We start from the raw sequence: 20,895 nt of genomic DNA on the forward strand, positions 1-20,895 counted from the left end.
CCTTTGCTCAGAGAAAGAAAATCATGGCCATGTCAATTGTCTTATACAATCTTCCAAATAGCTGGCTAGGCTTGTGTCCTAAATACACCCAAGTATGTAACAATACTCTCTTCTAAACCCATATAACAATCAGGACTTAATTGGACAGATTTACCTAGCATCCACTATGGATGGGTTAAGTAGAAAGTTAAGAGTAAATTAGTGGGGGAAGAAGGAATTTTATGTCACGTACATTGTTACTGTCCGCAATGGTATACAAAGGGTAATATTAGTGACTGGTGTCCAACAATACAATTAAGAAGTGATCGGTTCCCAGTATCAGAACCAGAAGGTACATGTTTGGTTTAATAGGTTTAAAAACATATAGCATGAATGATGCTACATCCTCGTAGTTCAATTATTTAGCTTACAGAAATAGGACAACTACAACAGTAAAAGATGGCTGATGCAAAAGGAAGTGAAACCAATCTCTGGGACATTCTTATACAAGAGAAATTGGCTCAATGCCCTGAGAGTGTCCCAAATGAATCGACAAAACCTTCTTTGATGTTTGTTAGAAAGATGATGACGATAGTGTATTTGTTATGCCAGAAATTTTTAAAGAAAAAAAATACTAGAAACTGTCTTTCATACATACCATCTTTTTTTTTTTGGTGGTAAAAAGGGATTTTATACCAAAAACAGAACCAAGATACAAATGAAACAAAGGGGCATACCCTAGCAAACTAGAAACAGAAACAGAAACCAAAAGCAAAGATATTGGCCTAACTAACTACTAGCTACAAAACTTTCTCCGAAATGTTCCAAGCTCTACACAAAACTCTATTCAGAGGGCTACAGCCACAGTTTCTCCAAGAGAACACTCTATCCCGCACATCCTTAACAATCTGCTCATAAATGGAATCCGAAATGCATTGCTTGTTACCAAATATTGAATCATTCCTAGCCTCCCAGACGTAATACACTGTCCCCGCTATAGCTAGCTTATAGAGAGCAGAGGAGAACCCTTTCTTCTTGAGGTATTGAACAGCTCAGTTAATCTCATGTTCCCACTCCCCTGGACATCTAGTCATGCCAAACAAATGGAGGATTCTCCCCCAGATACAAGCTGAAAAAGAACAGTTAAAAAAGAGATGTTGGTGGGATTCATTCACACTATGACAAAAGACACACTAAGGGTCCACTCTCATCCCCCATGATAACAGCCTATCCTTTGTAGATAGCCGTCCCCAACAAACAAGCCACATGATAAAAGCCCATCTAGGAATATCTTGCTTAACCCATACAATATGAACCCATGGAACTTTGGGGAGAGGGTTCCGAAGAGTTTCCCAAGCAGTTCGAACTGAGAAGATACCACTAAAGGTAGGCAGCCATATCACAGAATCTTCCACGGCTGTATTAGGTCGAAGAGTTGAAGGTGTGCTCCGCATAATATGCATGATAGCCCTATTTCTTTGCTTGGGCCAGTGCTAACCCTCATTTCGAATGATGGATGAAACTTTGGCTAGAAGTGAGAGCTTCCAACATTACTAACAATATCTTCACCAATCAACTTGTAAAGAGGGCCTACATCATGCCAATGATCCAACCAAAGAAAAGTAGTATTCCCATTACCAATCACATACTTTATTAGGGGCTGCATAGCCTCTCTGAGTTTAAAAAGCTTGCGGATAGTCCAAGAAGAATCTTGAGGCAAACTGATGCAGCGGAAGCTAATTGAAACACAAAACTACTAAATTGAGTCCGAAATTCGTTGATTCGTAGCGAATACCCGGAGATCGAAATCCTTCTCTAAACCTATTTAGTCAAAGAATACCCAGGAATAAAGGCATCAAACACTTTGTTGATTCCGTAGAATACCAAAGAATTTGGCATAAAAGAGAACACTCTTTATAATTTTATTAATCATCAAAAACTGAATAGCCCTAAGGCTTACAACTTAATTTATAGTAGGAGAAACCCTACACACTAGGAAATAAAGAAAAAAGAAACTACCAAAGTTAGAATTGAGTCTTCTTAATCAAATAATTCTTAAAAGGAAACTAAATTGAAAAACTAAATAATGTAAACACTTATTTCTATAATTGCAAGATTCCTAACAAAATAAATAAAAACAAAAATAAGGAACTTTATATATATATATTTTTAAATAATATATAATCTTTTCATTTTGCATCATTCTCCCGGGCTTGAGAAAACTCGTCCTCGAGTTTCAATTGCTTCAAATAATCTTGCTCGCCGAAACTTGTCTGCATCAATTTTATACTTTAAGTTGATCTTCTCGAACTTGAATTTTAACAAGAAGTCTTCAAACGCAAAAGGTTGAATATCAGTGAATCCCATAAAATCGCCGCGAACTATGTCTTCACTTTGTTCCTTGCAGAATCCAAATATTTGAACACCTAACCATTTGTATGTTGGGTTACTTCTAGATGAAATTTTAAATTCCAATTGCAACGGCGCTAAAATTGTAGTATTCAACACAAAATGCAGACGATCATCTTTATGCAAAACAATCTCAAACTCCACATCATTGAATGGTTCCTCATCAAAAATAGGCAGTTTACTCCAATCCACAACTGGATCTGGAATAACTTTGGATGTGAAAGGCCACCGAACTGTAGCCTCCTTCATGAAGCACAAACTCAATGGGTTGTAGTGAGGTTGATTATCAATGATCAAGGCAGCCCTCTTGACCAACGCTTCATGCGTATCCTCAATCCGTTGAAACCATACCCTTAGTTGTGCACCCCGTGCAGCCTCATCACCTTCGTTCACATTTTCGGCAACAGCATAACGACCATCACAAACTCCTTGTCGCGCCATGATCCGGAATCGAGTGCAGGCTTTGATACCAACTGATGCAGCGGAAGCTAATTGAAACACAAAACTACTAAATTGTGTCCGAAATCCGTAGATTCGTAACGAATACCCGGAGATCGAAATCCTTCTCTAAACCTATTTAGTCAAAGAATACCCAAGAATAAAGGCATCAAACACTTTGTTGATTCCGAGAATACCAAAGAATTTGGCATAAAAGAGAACACTCTTTATAATTTTATTAATCATCAAAAACTGAATAGCCCTAAGGCTTACAACTTAATTTATAGTAGGAGAAACCCTACACACTAGGAAATAAAGAAAAAAGAAACTACCAAAGTTAGAATTGAGTCTTCTTAATCAAATAATTCTTAAAAGGAAACTAAATTGAAAAACTAAATAATGTAAACACTTATTTCTATAATTGCAAGATTCCTAACAAAATAAATAAAAACAAAAATAAGGAACTTTATATATATATTTTTAAATAATATATAATCTTTTCATTTTGCATCACAAACTCATCTGCCAAAGACACTTCCTCTTTATAATGTATGAATGCACCCATTTAACCCATAACGAATCAGATTTTTTACTCAAAGCCCATAAATGTCTGATCATGGTAGCTTTATTCCAAACTTTGAGAGGTTTGAATCCCAAACCACCTTCATCTTTTGGAGTACACACCCATTCCTATTTAATTTTTGCCCCAGCCTGCCTGAGTTGAACCCCTGTCCACAAAAAAAAACTCGTAGCAGGCTCTCAATTTCCTTTAACAACTTCTTGGGGAGGATAAAGATAAAGCACCAGAACACTTGCATACTCCATAGCACAGAGCTAATTAGTTGAGAACGACCCCCAAAAGATAACAGCTTAGTGGTCCAACTATTGATCCTTTGGATGATTTTTTCTTTAAGTTGCACACAATCAGAGTAAGAAAGTCGAGAAGTGATGAGAGGAACCCCTAAATACCTGACTGGAAGACAGCCTTGAGAAATGGGGAGGATTGCTTCCAAAACCTCTTTGAGATCATTGCTAACCCCATAATAAAAGACAGCACTCTTTTGAAGGTTGGGACTGAGGCCAGAAAAAGAATAGAACTCATCCAATGCATCTTTGACCATAGTAAAAGACCCCTGATCAGCTCCACAAAGGATAAACAAGTCATCTGCAAAGGCAAAGTGATGAATCTGCATCTCTTTACACTTGGGATGGTAGATAAAGGGGGTAGTAGTAGCTTTAGCATGCAAAATAGAATAAAAACCTTCCATAACCATGAGGAAAAGATAAGGTGAGATCGGATCTCCTTGTCTCAAACCTCGTTCGCCTATAAAAAAACCTTCAAAACTCACATTAAGAGACACAAAAAACCAGGCATTTGAAACACAATACATGACCCACTGAATAAACTGAGTTGGGAACTGCATAGCTACCATCATTTCAGACAAGAAACCCCACGATACTGAGTCATAGGCTTTCATAAGGTCAATCTTGATGGCACACCATGGAGGCTCCTTTATGGTAATTCCTGACGAGTTCTTGCATAAGCAAGATGTTATCAGCTATAAATCTACCCTTGACAAAAGCAGATTGACCATGATTGATAATAAGGGGCAGAATACCTTGCATCCTTTTTGCCATAACTTTTGTAATGCACTTGTAAAGGACATTACAACATGCAATGGGCCTATATTCTTTCATTCTAGCAGGAGCAGCAACCTTTGGAACCAAAGTTAAAACAGTGGCATTCCACCCTTTAGGCATCCCTTCCGTAACAAAGAAGGTCTAAACAGCAAGAACCACATCTAGATCAACTACACTCCAGTTCTTTTGAAAGAAAGCAGCATTATATCCATCCGGACCAGGAGCTTTATCACCTCCAATAGAAAACATGGCATACTTAATTTTCTCAACAGAAGCAAGGCTAGTAAGAGCATCATGGTATTCCACAGGAACTTTGGCCACAACAAGACCATTCAAAACATCTGTTGCTTCAATACGATTAGGAAAGCTGGTTCCTAACAATCGAACATAAAAAGACACAACTTCCTTTTTAACATCAGCTGGGTCTTCTAACCTTATCCCATTAGCAACATTAATGGATAAGATCTTATTACGTAATCTATTGGCAGCCATCTTCTTATGAAAATGCCGAGTGTTATTATCCCCTAACTTCAGCCATTGAACCCTTGACTTCTGTTTTTTAAAAGCTTCCTCAGCAGCACTAAAGGACTGATAAGCGAGCATGGCCTTCAGTTACATTACCCAGAGCAGCTGCTTCCTAAACACTAGTCAACTTTGCCTTTGCATCAATCACTCTAGCACTAATTTGACTATAGCAAGTAAAATTGAGCTTCTTAATGTGGGCATGCGTGCCCGTTTTCGGAATTTTCGGATTCCGAAAAGCGAGGCAAGGGGCCCGGGTCGAGGGAGCGCGAGCGGGGAAGCAAGCGCTCGCAAAATACAGAGTCGCCACTCGGGTTTGAAGGTCCGACACCCAAGGAACCGTATTTCGAAGCACTTCCCGCGCTGATTGATTTTGAAAAGTTAAGGAACCAGTCCGTCATAACCATATCTGGGTTCGGGAGCCAGGTTACGAGAGGGGAAGGGTTTTATGGCACCCCTCTCGCCCAATCCGGAGATCGGTCTCTACTTAGGCATTTGCGAAAGATGTTTGTTTACGATTTTGTTTGATTAATCAATTTTTAGTCATTTAGGGCGGGGGAACAGTTTAAGGGATTAAAACTGTAACAGTTTGCAAGATGTGATATATAGCATGGATGAGCGAGATGACGAGTAATAAACAGAACGAAGTTCAAAACATCGATCATACATCAAGACAGCGCCGTGTATGATTTTGGCACGAAGAAACAGCCAGCTTGCATGCGTGAGTTCATCCGCATGCAAGCAAACCGTCGCGCGACATTCCCATACACTCGCGCGAGTATTCATGTTTCACCAATGGTTTGAACTTCATTCCCTTCTGGGCTCTGGAAGGACCAGTGCTCACCCAGGTGCAAACCAAGCAGTTTATGGGTACTTGAAAGTAAACAATATTACAGCCAACAGATAGAAATATTATGAAAATGCAACCCCTAAACAGTGGGGGTGTCTAAACAGAGGCCAAGGCCAGGTTGCTCATGCAAGGGCAGTACCTGGGAAACAGAGAACCCTCGCGCGACAGTATGAGACGGCCGCGCGATTGTTCTGACTGGACTTCCAGGAATTGCTTTGCATACTTAGGGCTCTGAGACATGTTCAAGAGCATCCCAAGAGCATTCCAAACCAAGAGGTGTTATAAACTAAGCCTAACAATGATTTTCAACATGTAAAACAGCAAAGCAGTGAGCTAAAGCTCCTTGAAAGACTTTTAAAAGACTACAAGCACAATAATAAACTTAAAGACCAGGGTCCCTTCCCCACGTGGTCCATTCTCACGCAGACAGAATTGTCGCGCGAGCATACGGGACCATCGCGCGAGGGTTTCCCTGCTAACGGCTCTTGAAACTCTGCCAGCTTTAGGGCCAGAACTGGTATCAATTACCAGCCTTGACCCTGCCAGCCCCCCTCAGGGGTTCGAACAGTGAGCAGAAAGATATTATACCTTTGCTTTGAGTGCCTTGGAAATGGCTTGAATGATGAGATGGTAAGATTTGGAGGGTGATTATGTGGGAGTGAGTGGTGTGAGATGTTTGTGCTTGAGTTTTCCTTCTTCTTTCTTGGAGAGAGCTTTTTTTGTAACCCTTTGCAAGGAAGCATAAAGGGGGGGTATTTATAGGAGAAGGGGGTTAGTGGATGGCTAACCAAGGCCTTGTAACCAGCCAACAATGCTGGTTACAAATGCTTGGTGGAGGAGTGGGTGGCAAAGGTAATGGGAGAATGGGGGGTGAGGTGGTGCAAGGGGAGCCCCCCCAGAACGCTGTTCAGCCGAGAAAACGGGGTCACATAGGCCTGTAGCCCCCTGACCACCACGCAATCTGGGTGAAAATGACAGGTGTTGACCATCGCGCGATGGAGTGAGACCATCGCGCGATGGTCCAGCCCCCCGCGATGGTCAATGGTCAAAGCTTTGACTTTGACCACCACCTGGCAGACGAACCATCGCGCGAGGGTTCTAGATTGTCGCGCGACATTCAGACCAAGGTCCAGGTTCTGATTCAAGGGTTTAAGGGTTAAGGATGGGTTCCACACATGCCAAACTCAAGCCATTCCAAGTTCTCGGGACTGTTTCGACCTGACTCATCATCGGGGAATCAAAAACCGTAAGTAAACTAATCTGGAAGCCCAGATTGGGGTGTCTACACTTAAGCAAACCTTTCAAAAAAACAAGTTTGAGAGACAGTCTTTGCATAGGATGAAATCCTTTATCCTGCCTCCAAGCTTCCCGAATCAAGTTTGAAAACTGGGGGTGAAACATCTAAAAGAATTTGAAAGGTTTTTTCTTTTGTTTATAAGGGAGAATAGACACCAGAAGAGGGCAGTGATCAGAAATGCCTGGAGATGTAAATATAGCCTCAAACTCAGTGAAAATATCCTGCCAAACATGGTTGACCATAGTCATATCGATCCTGCTTTTATTATGACCCATACCTCCATTCCTATTTGTCCAAGAAAACCAAAACCCCTTTACTGGGAGGTCATCAATCTCAATATCTTCAATACAAGAGTTAAAAGAATCCATAGCCAAGTAATCAAAATGATGCGTACAGCTCCTCTCATTCAATCTTCTAATAGAAATAAAATCACCCAACAAAAGCCAAGGTTCAGTTCCCAGAGAAACATGAAGCCCTCTCAGCTCATTCCACAAAACAACCCTCTCACCAGCATGATTCAAACCATAAACTAGAGTAACAATGAAAGAATGTAAAGAATTGACATGATGAATTCTGCAAGTAATATGTTGGTCACCTCTGGAAAGTAAATCCACTTTGACTAAAGATGAATTCCAAGTAAAGATAGCCCTAGCAACTAAACCAGAGCCTATATTATGAATATACTCCCAATTCGAACGAAGACAATTTTTTAAGGTAACACCAAGGTTTTGAGACCTGACCTTTGTTTCCACAATCCCACATAAGGATAAACTACTATCAAGAATAAACTTTCTAACCTCCAATTGTTTTGAAGGATCATTCAAGCCCTGATATTCCATGCACCAATTTTGATCATCGCTTCTTATTTAGTTTTTTAGGCTTCTTTTTAGCTCCAGGTGGTTCAAAACCCATATCCAAACCCTCAAGAATAACTTCAATCTGGTTGGAAACCTGAGCTTCCTGCAACACAGCTGCCCCTATATCCGGAACACTATGGGAGATAACATCTTCAGAACTGTAGCTGCATTCAGTAGGAAGACTAGCCAATTTGATACCCTCACAATCTTGTGAACTCTCCCCACTAATAAGAGGAACTGCAGGAGGAGAAACCACAGATAGACCCACAATTGTGGTAGAAACAGAATCCATGTGAGGAGAGATAGCAAAAAAAACCTCAGAAGTTTGATCACTAGGGTGAGCTATCACTGGCTCAGAAGAAACATTGAGCACATCCACCCCCTCAATAGGTACCACAAAACCTAAATCTGCATTAGAGACGAGATCAAAATTTTCCAAAACAGCAAATCTGTTACTTGGGCTCCCAAGCTTCCTGTTATCTTGCTGAAGAAACACCTTAGGGCTTGAGGTAGTGCCAACCACAGTAGCCACAACCTTCCCCTTGCTTGGCTTAGGCGTCCATACATGCTGAGGAACCTGAGGCGGAGCCTGAGGAGTGACGACAGGCTGCGCATTCTTAGGACATCCAGCCCCATTATGACCAAAAACCTTACAGTCCAAGCACTGAAGAGGCTTCTAAGGATACTTTGCTGCAACTTCAACGTCGTTCCCATTAGCAAGTCTGAGACAAAAAGAAGATGGGAGATAGGCTCCGACCTCAATTTCAACACAAACCCTGGCGTAACTGAGTCTTCTGCACTTCTCAGTCATAGAATCAACATACAGGGGCCTTCCAATGGCACTTGCAACATAGCTAAGACCAGGATTAGTCTAGTATTCAAGTGGAATATTATAGAGCTGTACCCAAATAGGAATCCTAACCAATTGATCCTTAACTAGACACATCTGAGGCTCCCACTTCTTCAAAATCATTAAACGACCTCCAATATGCCAAGGACCAGAATCCAAAATCCAGAATACACTTATATGCATCATCGTTGTTAAACAAGAAAAAATAGAAGCCATCCTCATTAGAAAGAACATCAGTGATACCAATTTTTTCCCAAATTCTACAAGCAGTGGATTTAACAGTCATATAAGGGGCTTTCCTATCTAAGAAATAGCCCACTAGGCTGGATTGCCATTTCTTTGCACCAAGCTCCTTAACAGCAGGGGGAGGGGTTACAACAAGCTTCCCTCCTTCCTCAGAAGGAGGAAAGAACTAAAGTTCCAGAACACCAGCCGTATATACATACCATCTTACATATCACGTCTCACACATTCATGAATTCTATCAGGACTGATATTCCTTAGAAATCCTTAATCTATTGCACTGTAGATGAATAATGGCCCCGCATGTATGGTACGCAAAATTTCATAAACCACTGAAGAACACTGATGATCCTAGATCCTCAGTCACACACAATCACAAAGTCAGAAAAGGACATGGACCATTATCAAAGGTGTGTTACAGGACGTGTAGGCTGTGAGAACAATGGCCAAGGGAAAAGGAAAAAAAAAACCAATAAGTTACGTGTATACTTTCTATATTTAGGATAGCCAAAAAGAGACAGTTATAAAATATCAGAAGAGTAGAGAGCAAAAAATATTACATCTTGCATGAACTTCTTGCAAACTGGCTAATCTCCTTGCTAAGTGTAGCTGAGAACATCATAACTTGTTTATCATGAAGGGTCATCTTACAAATTTCCTACACATCCTTCCTCATGTTTGTAGACAATATGAGAAATTCAAATCATTTTGGTTGCTAAAAAAGTTAGAAGCCACACAAAAGTAGAGAAACAATACGGGCCAAAATTGTGAAACCTTCTGGACAGACTACCAACATGCAGAAGCTTACCCAGTGATTCGAGCATCTTGTCACACTCATCAAGAATAAAATGCCTCACATTGTTCAAGCCAAGGTCCTTATCTCTTGCAAGACCCAAGATTCTACCAGGTGTTCCAACAACAATTTGAGGGCATTCATTCTTTAGTAAATCCTTGTGAACCTTGATATTGACACCACCAGAAAAGACAACAACTTTAATATCAGGCAAATAGGTATTGAAGCTCTCAAACTCATGGTAGATCTATAGAAATAAAGGATTATTATTAGTCGACAAACAAAGTTGTATACAGCAATACAAGTTCCAACTCTGTATATGCATGAGTGGAGAAATGCATTTTTATCATTCTAGTTTTTTCAAACTGAATGCATAGGAATGGCCTCCAATGTCCACGACATACCTTGTAAGCCAATTCCCTTGTATGACAAAGGACATGAGTGGCAACTTGTCCAGCAACGGGTTCAATCTGCTGCAGAGTAGAAAGAACAAACACCACAGTTTTCCCCATCCCTCACTTTGCTTGACAGATAACATCCATTCCTAGGATGGCTTGTGGTATACACTCATGTTGCACTAGTGAAAAAACAAAGAAAATCGGAAGGGACGAATCCTCAGTAAGTATAAATGACCTTCCAGATCCTTTTAATGGAGAGGTTTACCAAACCAATTTTCGTGCCGAAATCGTGAATAGAATTAGTGTTGGATTAACTGCTGTAAAACCAGAATGGATTACCTCGAAATTCTGCTATTGAAATACAGAATACCAAATTGTATAACGACGTCTGGGATGAGTTGCAGACTAGGTCGCTTTTTTTAAGACGTTTCCCGGCTTTGCCCAAATTGTGCAAGCAGTTCGTCAATGCCTCGCCATCCCTAGGACAAATCAGCCCAGAATTCACCACACTGCTTGGCCTTCTTTGCACAGTAGAAAATCGAAAACAAAATACACAATCAACCTATTGCTCAGAATACTTTTTGAACAGTACCAAGAACCTTAGTAGTGTAGGAGTCTCCCAACAACACTTTCTTATCATCAGCCTCAGAATACTTTTTGAACAAGGAGCGATCATAACAGACATGGCGAGAGGCGCCAGTGTCTATCCACCACCCTTCTGAACCACTTATTAGATTAACCTCTGATATCATAGCCACTAGTGGTTCACCATCCACCAGGTTCGCCTGTGGAGCGTGACGCCTAGGGTTCTTGCAATTTCTTGCCATATGGCCAGGCTTGTTACAATTGTAACACACAAATTGGACAGAGTCCGTGTTTCGAGCCTGGCCTCCAGAAGGGGGTGACTTCTTGTTCTGATTCGGTTTTCCGTTCTGGTTCTGGTTCTGATTTGGCTTCCCGATTCCTCCTTTCGGTTTGAGCACAGCCGAACTATGGTTCCTTTTGTTTGCAACAAAAAGAACCTCATCCTTTTGATCCTATTTCCGAGCCTCCTCCTCAATACGGAGCCGAACAATCAAGCTTTCCATAGAAAAATCTTTTGACTTGTGACGAAGATCCTTTTTAAAGTCTTTCCAGCCAGAAGGCAGTTTATCAATAAGAACAGCAACATGAAATTGTTCACAAATAGACATGCCCTCAGTAAGAATTTCATGTGCAATTTTCTGTAAACTGTGTGCCTGGGAAACCACGGAATTTTCATCAACCATAGAAAATTTCAAGTAACGACTAACATCATATTTCTTAGTCCCAGCCTCTTTGGTATCATACTCTTTCTGAAGGGCATCCCAAAGTTCCTTAGCAGTATCAAAGGTGGAATAGTAATCTTAAAGCTCATGAGTCAAAGCATTCAGAATGTAGTTCTTGCACAAAAAATCATCATTGGTCCATTTTGAAATCTCTTTAGTGTTTTCAGTAGTAGGAGGATTTGCAGCAACAGGTTTAGTTGAATCACAGTATGCAACAAGTTTTTGAGTAGTTAGAAAGAAAAACTTCTTTTGCTTCCAACATTTAAAGTGCAGCCCCTCAAAGCAAAAAGGTTTGTTGATATCAGTGGTAGTAACAGAAATCTTGTTTTCAGAATCTATGACAGATTGATATCATCTTAAAATTGTTGGATTAACTGCTGTAAAACAAGAACAGATTACCTCGAAATTCTACTATTGAAATACAGAATACCAAATTATAGAACGACGTCTGGGATGAGTCGCGGACTAGGTCGCCTTCTTTAAGACGTTTCGCAGCTTTGCCCAGATTGTGCAAGCAGTTTGTCAATGCCCCGTCGTCCCCAGGATAAATCAGCCCAGAATTAACCACACTGCTCGGCCTTTTCTGCACAGAAGAAAACCAAAAACAAAACACACAATCGACCTATTGCTTGAACTCAGAAAACATTTTAGGGGTGGAAGAGAGAGTTGTTTTTTTCTGTGTTTAAACCAATTCTGAAATGCTGATATTTATAGGTGCAGGAGGAGCGGGCTGAGGCGTTGGTTTTGGAAAACAAATCAGATCCCCTTGATTATGCACACGCTTTTAATCAATCCGAAATCATTTCTTAATCAACAACAAATCAGATTCCGCTGATTATGCACACGTTTTAAAGAGCACGTTTTTTTCTTAATCAGCAAGAACTTCCCATTTGGAAAAGGATTTTGATTGACTGAATATTCTGTAACAAACAAAAAAACGTGTTTCAGAATTTTAGCAAAAGCGTGGGCTTAACTAGTATGTGTGCGAGGAGGCTCAAATCCTAGATTTGCACCCCCCACCCCCCCCCCCCCCTGCGGGCACCCGGTTAACTACTTTCCGAATCAGTTTTCCAAATTGCAGCCCATTTTTCTGAGCGCGCGAGACCTCTCCTTGTGTCCTTATTCACAACCCATTTGTGTGCAAAGTCATTTAAAGTAGATAGAAGTTTTGTGACTAGGCAATGTGGGACTAGAAAAAAACACAATGTTTTACAAATACACACCAAAGTTCCAACAATTAGTGTTTACCAGCACAATGTAAGATGACAAGTTAAACAAGAAGTGTGGTATTCTTTCTTTTTTTTTGCTTAGCTAAATGGTGGAGGAGGGGGCGACCGGATATAGCAACCCTCCATTGGGCGTGACCATAGGGACTCCAGACCCGCGGCAGATCCCGAGAGGGACCAAAAGAGCCATAGCAACTATCGGCCCACCAAGGACTAGCGGGCCAAATTCGAGAGGGGCGCTACTAGCACAACTCGAACTTGGTATCTCCTACCTCACCCAAACCCAAAGGGAGTAAGCCTTGACCAACTAGGCTATCACCCTTGATGGTAAGAAGTGTGGTATACACCGGCATGAAAGCTAAGAGCATCCGCAATGGGAATAATCAAAATCAATAACCAAAATGTGCCACGTCAGCATTTGATTATCCATTTAGTTCATAATCAAACTTAACAAACTTTACCTCGACATTGGTTATTTTTGCATCTCTATAAAAGAAAACCCTCACAATACGCAATGCACCTATGTCTAATTACAAACGAGTTCTAATCACATACCCGACCACACCAAATTATTCTTCTCGATGAGACGATTCTAATGTGGAGTGTTTTTAATTTTTTAGTTTTGAATTTGGTTATTGGGTTTGATTATTGAGTTTTGGTTATTGCTAAAAGTTGTTAAGTTTGGTTATGGAATGCGTGGAATTTGATTATTTGCTAAAAGACTTGTAACTTTGCTTATTACAATATAAGGTATTTTTTTAGCATTGTTGTTAAATTTGCTTATTCATACCAATTTGCTTATTACAATGTGTATGCTCTAAGCAGAGATATAGATGAACTATGCAGGTCAATATCTTCTGGAGAAAAAGTACGCGAGGGGCCAACATGTCCCACTTTCAACCAAAAAGCAGTGTCCACTACCCAGGAAGGCTACAAATGATATACTGCAGTTGAACATCACCATTAGAATCATTGGTTATAAGCAGTGCATATCGATAAGCAAGGACAGATCGGGGGGTGAATGAGCCCGGGCGACCACCCTACCCACGTTTTAATTTTTTAGAACTATAGTTGATTCTTCTCAATAATTTTGAAATAGCAAGAGTTTGCCCGCCCAACATCGTTTTGCACAATCCAACACTTGTCCAACCGAGAGATTGGGGAAAAATAATGTTATTTTTAGCCATACTTTGACTTTTGTTACAACTATTTTGCTTCTTAAAATAGATAGGGATGCAGAAATTGCTTTTTTGTTATAACTATTGATGCCAATATCTTAGAAGTCTAATGAGTTGATCGAAAATATAAATGCTAAGATCTTTGGTAGTATTTTTACACTTCGTATAAGCATAATTAATATCACCTTTCATATGTTACAAACTTTTTTAATGTTTTCCCACCCAACCTTGAAATCCTGCTTCTTGGACTCTTGTCCGAGTCATCAGGGTAGTAAGTATGAACCGATGAGGACAAATGACTAAAATTATTTCCCCAGTTGCAACACATAAACTTTTAAAAACAACATAACCCATATAAATTAAGAACGTTAAGTCACAAAACTGCAGAGCCATTCAAACAACGTTAAGTCATGCAAATCGAGATCACTTATAACGAAAAAGTTAACTCATTAGAACTTTGCAATTGACGGTATATAAGTTTGCTATAGACGAAAACGCCCCTGACTCCACACAGTTGGATGGTAGTACCACAAAACTGCAGGGTTCCGAATTTTACACTAACAAATTTACAAAAGCAGAGATGTAAACGGGAAGATGGGTGTAATTAGAAATTTGCCTTCCGAAGGATGCTCAAATCCTGAATCTACAATTGCTCGAAGAAGCTCTGGTTTCAACAGGAAATCTCTGAACCCCGAGCTGTGGATTCCAACATAGCCCCTACACAACAATAAGAAAAAAAACCAAAGAAAGGTACTTTAGCATGAGGTATTCAGAGAGGAAGCTTGTTACATCACCACATAATTCAAATAAGCCGCTTGCTTTACGACTCTTGTAAACACACGAGCAAGGGCTAGAGATGCCCTCAAACATCTCTAATTCTAACACAATTATCTGACATCTATTTCCTCAAACAACCTGAAGAAGGAGTAATAAAACAGCACACACCCAAGAGGCTAAAATTACATTTAAAAATGACCATACCAAAAAAAGGGTACTTATATATTGTCTATACTATGTATTCATAGTAGTTCTAGCTTTCTTTACAATTACTCAACGTCTATTTCCCCGTACAACCAGACCAAACAACCAATAGCCCAATTTCATAGAAAAATGATAATACAGGAAGAAGATACTTTTATATGACTATATGAGGTCTTCATAGGAGTTCAAATTCTCTTTCAGTTACCAAACCTCAAAATCCTCGTACAACAAGAGGACATATTGGACAGAGAATTACCCCCCCAAACAAAAAAAAACCTACCGAATAGAGAACAAACAAAAGCCCAATTACGTGTAAAAAAAAAAAAAAACCCTCTTATTTTAAACCCAATTTTAGGGAACTCAATAAGAAAATTAGAAAAAAGAAAATTTTAGTATTTGGGAACTCGAAAAGCTTCCAAAGTTTTAAAAGAAGGAAGAAAATACTTTCTTTCCCCAAAAAAAGAAAAGAAAATACTTAATAAAAATCTGAATTAAATAAGATCACGAAAGATAACCCAAAATAGGAATCTAGGCTTCTTCTTTATTTTTTACAAGGTGGAATCGAAGCTTCTATTCAGCAGCGACCTAAAATCTTATTCCAGTTAACAAAAAAGCATTTGAATGTTCTAGTTAACCAAAACATAAATGAAATAGGGATTGATTTTGCCACCCCTTTTTGTTAATGTCACTCTCATTCTCTCACAAAACAAATCATCTAATCAAAATACAAAGGAGATTGACATTAATTAACAAAAAGAAGAGTGGCAAAATCACTACCTATGAAATATTGAGCGAACATGGAGATATAATTTTTACTTTTTGGCAGAGTCGCTAGTGTTAGCAATTTTCTGTTGGTGGGCCTATATAGATCATAAAATTAAACATATGTTGTTGAATAGGGCTTGAGTGATGTCGGTATTACCCATAAGGTTGTGATCGTTCAATTAATGTGACCCAGGTAATGGACACGTCTCTATTAGCACGTATTTGAGTCATATCACGTGCGTTAAGTGGTGCGGACTTATTTTATATGTAGAGACCAATTAAAGGATCCGATATGGTTCCATCTATTATGATGGGCTATGATGGAATCAGGGCTTATAAATAGGCAAGGTCCTCACTCTAACCCTAGCCTCTTTTCTCATACCATCCCATCGTGTGTGAGACTAAGGTCAAGATCAAGAGAAGGTTTTGGAGGCGGAAGACGAATAACCACGCACTAAGGTTTTCATCCTCTATGGCGATAGGTACGCATCTGGTATAATTATTTTCTTCAATGATTTGACATGAGTTCTTGGGGTTTAGGGTTTCTTACGAAATCCTACAAGTGGTATTAGGGCATCTTGTCAGATTATTGAGGAAAATATATGGTTTGGTTTTCCTTGTCCTGGAAACAAGTAATAATTCCAATATGCCGAATATCGGCTGGATTTTGGATTACCGCTTGTAGTCGTTTCCTTGTCGTTTGAATGCTTGGATCAATATTCAATTGATCTATTATGCCTACAGTAATACGGTTTGCCTACTGTAATACGTACGGTTTGCATGGCGACGGTGCGGCAATTAATAATAAACATCAGTTTTGAATTCCTCGTTGAATCTGATGGTAACATTAGTTACCAACCTATGAGAATCAAAAGTGATTATTTTTATGCCGCCATGGAATACAGTGCGACTACAGCGAGTAGATTTTATGGTCGTTACTTGTTTCACTTAAGAATTTTCGGGGCATAAAGATTATTTCGTAATCAATATCTAGGGTTTGGGAAAATTAAAGTGATATACCACCAAAGTGGTCTCATGGAGATTTTCTTGAATTTGAAGATAAAAGTTTTGGATTACATAAAGTTACGTTTAGATCCATGCGGGTAGTGATCGGCCCAAAGGAAGGTTATTATCTGGCCGGATTTTAAACGGTATAAGGTAGTTGTTTTGAATAATATAGTTCTAGTATTTGCCTATGCGTTCAATGGTCAGCCCAAAGGAAGGCTTTTGATTGGCCAGGCTTATTTTATATTGTTCATGTTAACTAGCCTTATTGGTGAGGAGACCACTTGCATGTTGTAATTACTGTCCAAAGACTTGGTTATGATGATGAGGTTTCTCGAAAGGGCCCACCATTACAGACACAAATATCAAAATTTTATTTTATTTGTCTGATTGTTTGCCCCTACAATTAGACCAAGTTTTGCATGATAATTATATTCAAGTTCTCTTATTATTATCATTGCACTAAAGTAGATGGATATTTATTAATTGTGAGCTTTTTTGGTGTTGCATCTTCGACATCTGCTAATTTGAATAATTCCAGTTCTTAAGGGTTCCAACTTTAAGAAATGGAAAGAGCATATTACAATTCATTCTCATGGCTATTTGGGCACTAAGAAAAGAAAATTAAACCCTAAGGTTAAGGGAGCTGCAGATACTGGGACTTCACAGACAACTGTGCAACAGAAACAGGATAAAGGTTCCCTGTTTCTTTTGCAAAAGGACTGTTGGTCATGTGAAGAAGGATTGTCTCAAATATCACAAGTGGCTCGCAAATGAAGGTAATCAATTCAGTTTTGTTTGATGTGAATTTAATTTAGCTGAAGTACCACCTAACACTTGGTGGATAGATACGGGTGCAACTATCCACATTAGTGTGTCTATGCAAGGTTGTATAAAGAGTCGAATCCCCAGTGATGCTGAAAGGTTCATTTATATAGGAGACAGCAATAAAGTTTGTGTTGAGGCAATTGAAGTCTATAGACTTAAATTAGAATCTGGTTTTTATTTGGATTTGGATGAGACTGTTTACGTACCGTCATTTAGACATAATTTGATATCTGTTTCCTATTTGGACAAATTCGGTTATACTTGTTCATTTGGAAATGGAGGTTTCAGTCTTTTCCAAAATTCAAATATTATTGGTATTGGATATCTAGTTGATAGTCTATACAGGTTAGACTTGGATGCCTCTCACTTAAAGTTTAATGAAACTTTGCATGTTGACAAATATGGTACGAAGTGGAAATTAATTAATGAGAACTCCTCTGTATTGTGGCACAAGCGTTTGGGACATATCTCGAAAGAGAGAATTGAAAGGCTTGTGTCAAGTGGAATTCTTGATCCTCTTGATTTTTCAGATTTCAAAATCTGTGTTGAATGCATATAGGGAAAGCAAACAAACATAAGGAAATTTGGTGCCAAAAGGAGTTGAGATATTTTAGAAGTGATACATACTGATATTTGTGGTCCATTCCCTACGGCTTCTTGGAATGGTCAATGGTATTTTATCACTTTTATAGATGACTATTCTCGTTATGGGTATCCGTATTTGATACATGAAAAATCACAGGCACTAGACGTATGTAAGGCCTATAAAGCAGAAGTTGAAAATCAACTTAATAAGAAAATTAAGGCTGTTAGATCTGATCGTGGTGGTGAATACTACGGTAGATATGATGGATCAGGCGAACAACGTCCAGGGCCTTTTGCGAGATACTTGGAAGAATGTGGTATCGTACCTCAATACACCATGCTAGGGACACCACATCAAAATGGTGTATCTGAGAGACGAAATTGAACCATTAAGGATATGGTTAGAAGTATGATGTCTAATTCTTCTTTACTAGATTCCCTGTGGGGAGAAGCCTTAAAGACTGTAGTTTATATCCTTATTCGAGTACCCAGTAAAGCAGTAGCTAAAACCCCGTGCGAGTTGTGGACTAGAAAGAAACCTAGTCTTAGACATTTCCATGTCTGGGGTTGTCCAACTAAGGCTAGGCCTAACAAAATAAAATTCGACTGAAGAACGGTTAGCTGTTATTTTATTGGATACTCAAAAAGCTCAAGGGGTTTCAAGTTTTATTGCCCTTCCACAAATACCATAATTGAGATGAATAATGCCAATATTTATTGAGGATGTTGAAAGTAGTGGGAGTGCACAACAACCCAGGAATTTGAATTTGAGGAGGAATATATTGAGATTCCTATGATTCATGTTGAGACTGATGATGTGGTCACACCTGTCTTAGTACAGGATGCGGATGCAAACCACCAAACTATTCCTGAGTTGTCTCCTACTAATACAGAAGAACCCCAACAAACTCAATTGGAAGTGCCAAGGAGTTCCAATAGGGAGAGGAGATCAGTGATTTCAAGCGCTTATATCGTTTATCTCAAAGAACATGAGTTTGATATAGGATTGGAGGATGACCCCATATCTTTGAGTCAAGTCAAACAAAGTGTTAACTCCCTAAAATGGATGAATGCCGTATTGGATGAGTTAAAGTTTACGAGTGACAATGATGTTTGGGATCTTGTCGAATTGCCTAAAGGTGTCAAACCTGTTGGTTGTAAATGGATATTTAAAATCAAGCAGGATTCAAAGGGCAATATCGAAAGATATAAAGCACGTCTTGTTGCTAAAGGCTTTACTCAAAAGGAAGGCATTGACTATAAAGAGACTTTCTCTTTGGTATCATCGAAAGACTCTCTCAGGATTATTATGGCACTTGTAGCTAATTATGATTTGGAGCTTCACCAAATGGATGTAAAGACTGCGTTTCTTAATGGTGACATTGAAGAAACCATATATATGGTGCAACCAAAAGGTTTTGAGACGAAAGAATCAGAACACATGGTTTGAAAACTAAAGAAATTCATTTATGGCTTAAAGCAGGCATCCCGTCAATGGTATCGGAAGTTTGATCAAGTAATTTCCTCTTTTGGTTTTAAGGAAAATGCTATGGATCAATGTGTCTATCATAAGATCAATGGGAGCAAATTCATTTTTCTAGTATTGTATGTCGATGATATCTTACTTGCAAGTAACGATATAGGATTATTGCATGAAATTAAGAGATTTCTTTCAAAGAATTTTGAAATGAAAGATCTTGGTGATGCATCTTTTGTGATAGGCATACAGATTTATCGTGACAGTTCACATGGTATAATTGGCTTATCACAAAAGACTTATATCGATAAGGTGCTCAGTAGGTTTGGCATGCAGAGTTGTGCACCATGTGATGTACCAATTGCCAAAGGTGACAAAATGAGTTTGCTCTAATGCCCAAAGAATGACTTGGAAAGAAAACAAATGGAAGACATCCCTTATGCATCAGCAGTAAAGAGTCTTATGTATGCTCTAGTTTGTACGCGTCTGGATATTGCGTATGTGGTTGGCATGCTTGGCAGATATTTTAAGTAATCCATGCATGGATCATTGGAAAGCAGCAAAGTGCATTATGCGATACTTGCAAAGGACAAAAGATTATATGCTCACATATAGGAGATCTGAATATTTGGAGATCGTTGGATATTCAGACTCTGATTTTGCTGGTTGCCTTGATAGTAGGAGATCCACTTCTGGTTATGTTTTCATGTTAGCTGGAGGAGCTATATCTTGGAAAAGTGTCAAACAAACACTTATAGCTTCATCTACCATGGAAGCTGAATTCATAGCTTGCTATGAGGCATCAAATCAAGCGATATGGTTGTGGAATTTTATCTCAGGGCTTCATATAGTGAGTAACATCGAGAAGCCACTAAGGATTTATTGTGACAATAAAGCTGCTGAACTGTATTCTAAGAATGACAAGAGTTTTTCAAAATTGAAGCATATTGACATCAAGTTTCTTGTCGTTAAGGAAAGAGTTCAGAATCATCTTATGTCAATTGAGCACATTAGCACAGAGCTCATGATTGCGGATCTGTTTACTAAAGGCTTACCACCTAAAGTGTTTAAGAAGCATGTTGCTCGTGCAGGAGTGGTTAGTCCTAATGAAGCATTTTGTTAGTGGGAGTTGTGCTACTCATATTATGGATTATTTGACATTTGTGGTGATCACTTTTAGTTTGTTGATGATTCTGAAATAAAGTTGCATTTTTTTCAAATTGTTGTTATACATGAAGTTTTGAAAATATGCATGATACAGAAACT

General features: G+C 39.1%; 1 long non-coding RNA gene and 1 pseudogene across 1 annotated transcript; one reads left to right on the forward strand and one right to left on the reverse strand.

The window, feature by feature from the left end:
• Nucleotides 1-201: 201 nt before the first annotated feature.
• LOC131303519 (uncharacterized) lies at nucleotides 202-10,575 on the reverse strand. Its single transcript, XR_009192075.1, has 4 exons — nucleotides 10,284-10,575; nucleotides 9,647-10,126; nucleotides 9,273-9,437; nucleotides 202-620 (listed from the first exon to the last, which is right to left on the reverse strand). It is a non-coding gene; the product is annotated as an uncharacterized LOC131303519 (long non-coding RNA).
• Nucleotides 10,576-16,206: 5,631 nt separating this feature from the next.
• Nucleotides 16,207-20,022, forward strand: LOC131302897 (uncharacterized; annotated as a pseudogene).
• The last annotated feature ends 873 nt before the right edge of the window (nucleotides 20,023-20,895 follow it).

The sequence above is a fragment of the Rhododendron vialii genome, chromosome 10a (genome assembly GCF_030253575.1).
Source record: "Rhododendron vialii isolate Sample 1 chromosome 10a, ASM3025357v1".
Classification (NCBI taxonomy): domain Eukaryota; kingdom Viridiplantae; phylum Streptophyta; class Magnoliopsida; order Ericales; family Ericaceae; genus Rhododendron; species Rhododendron vialii.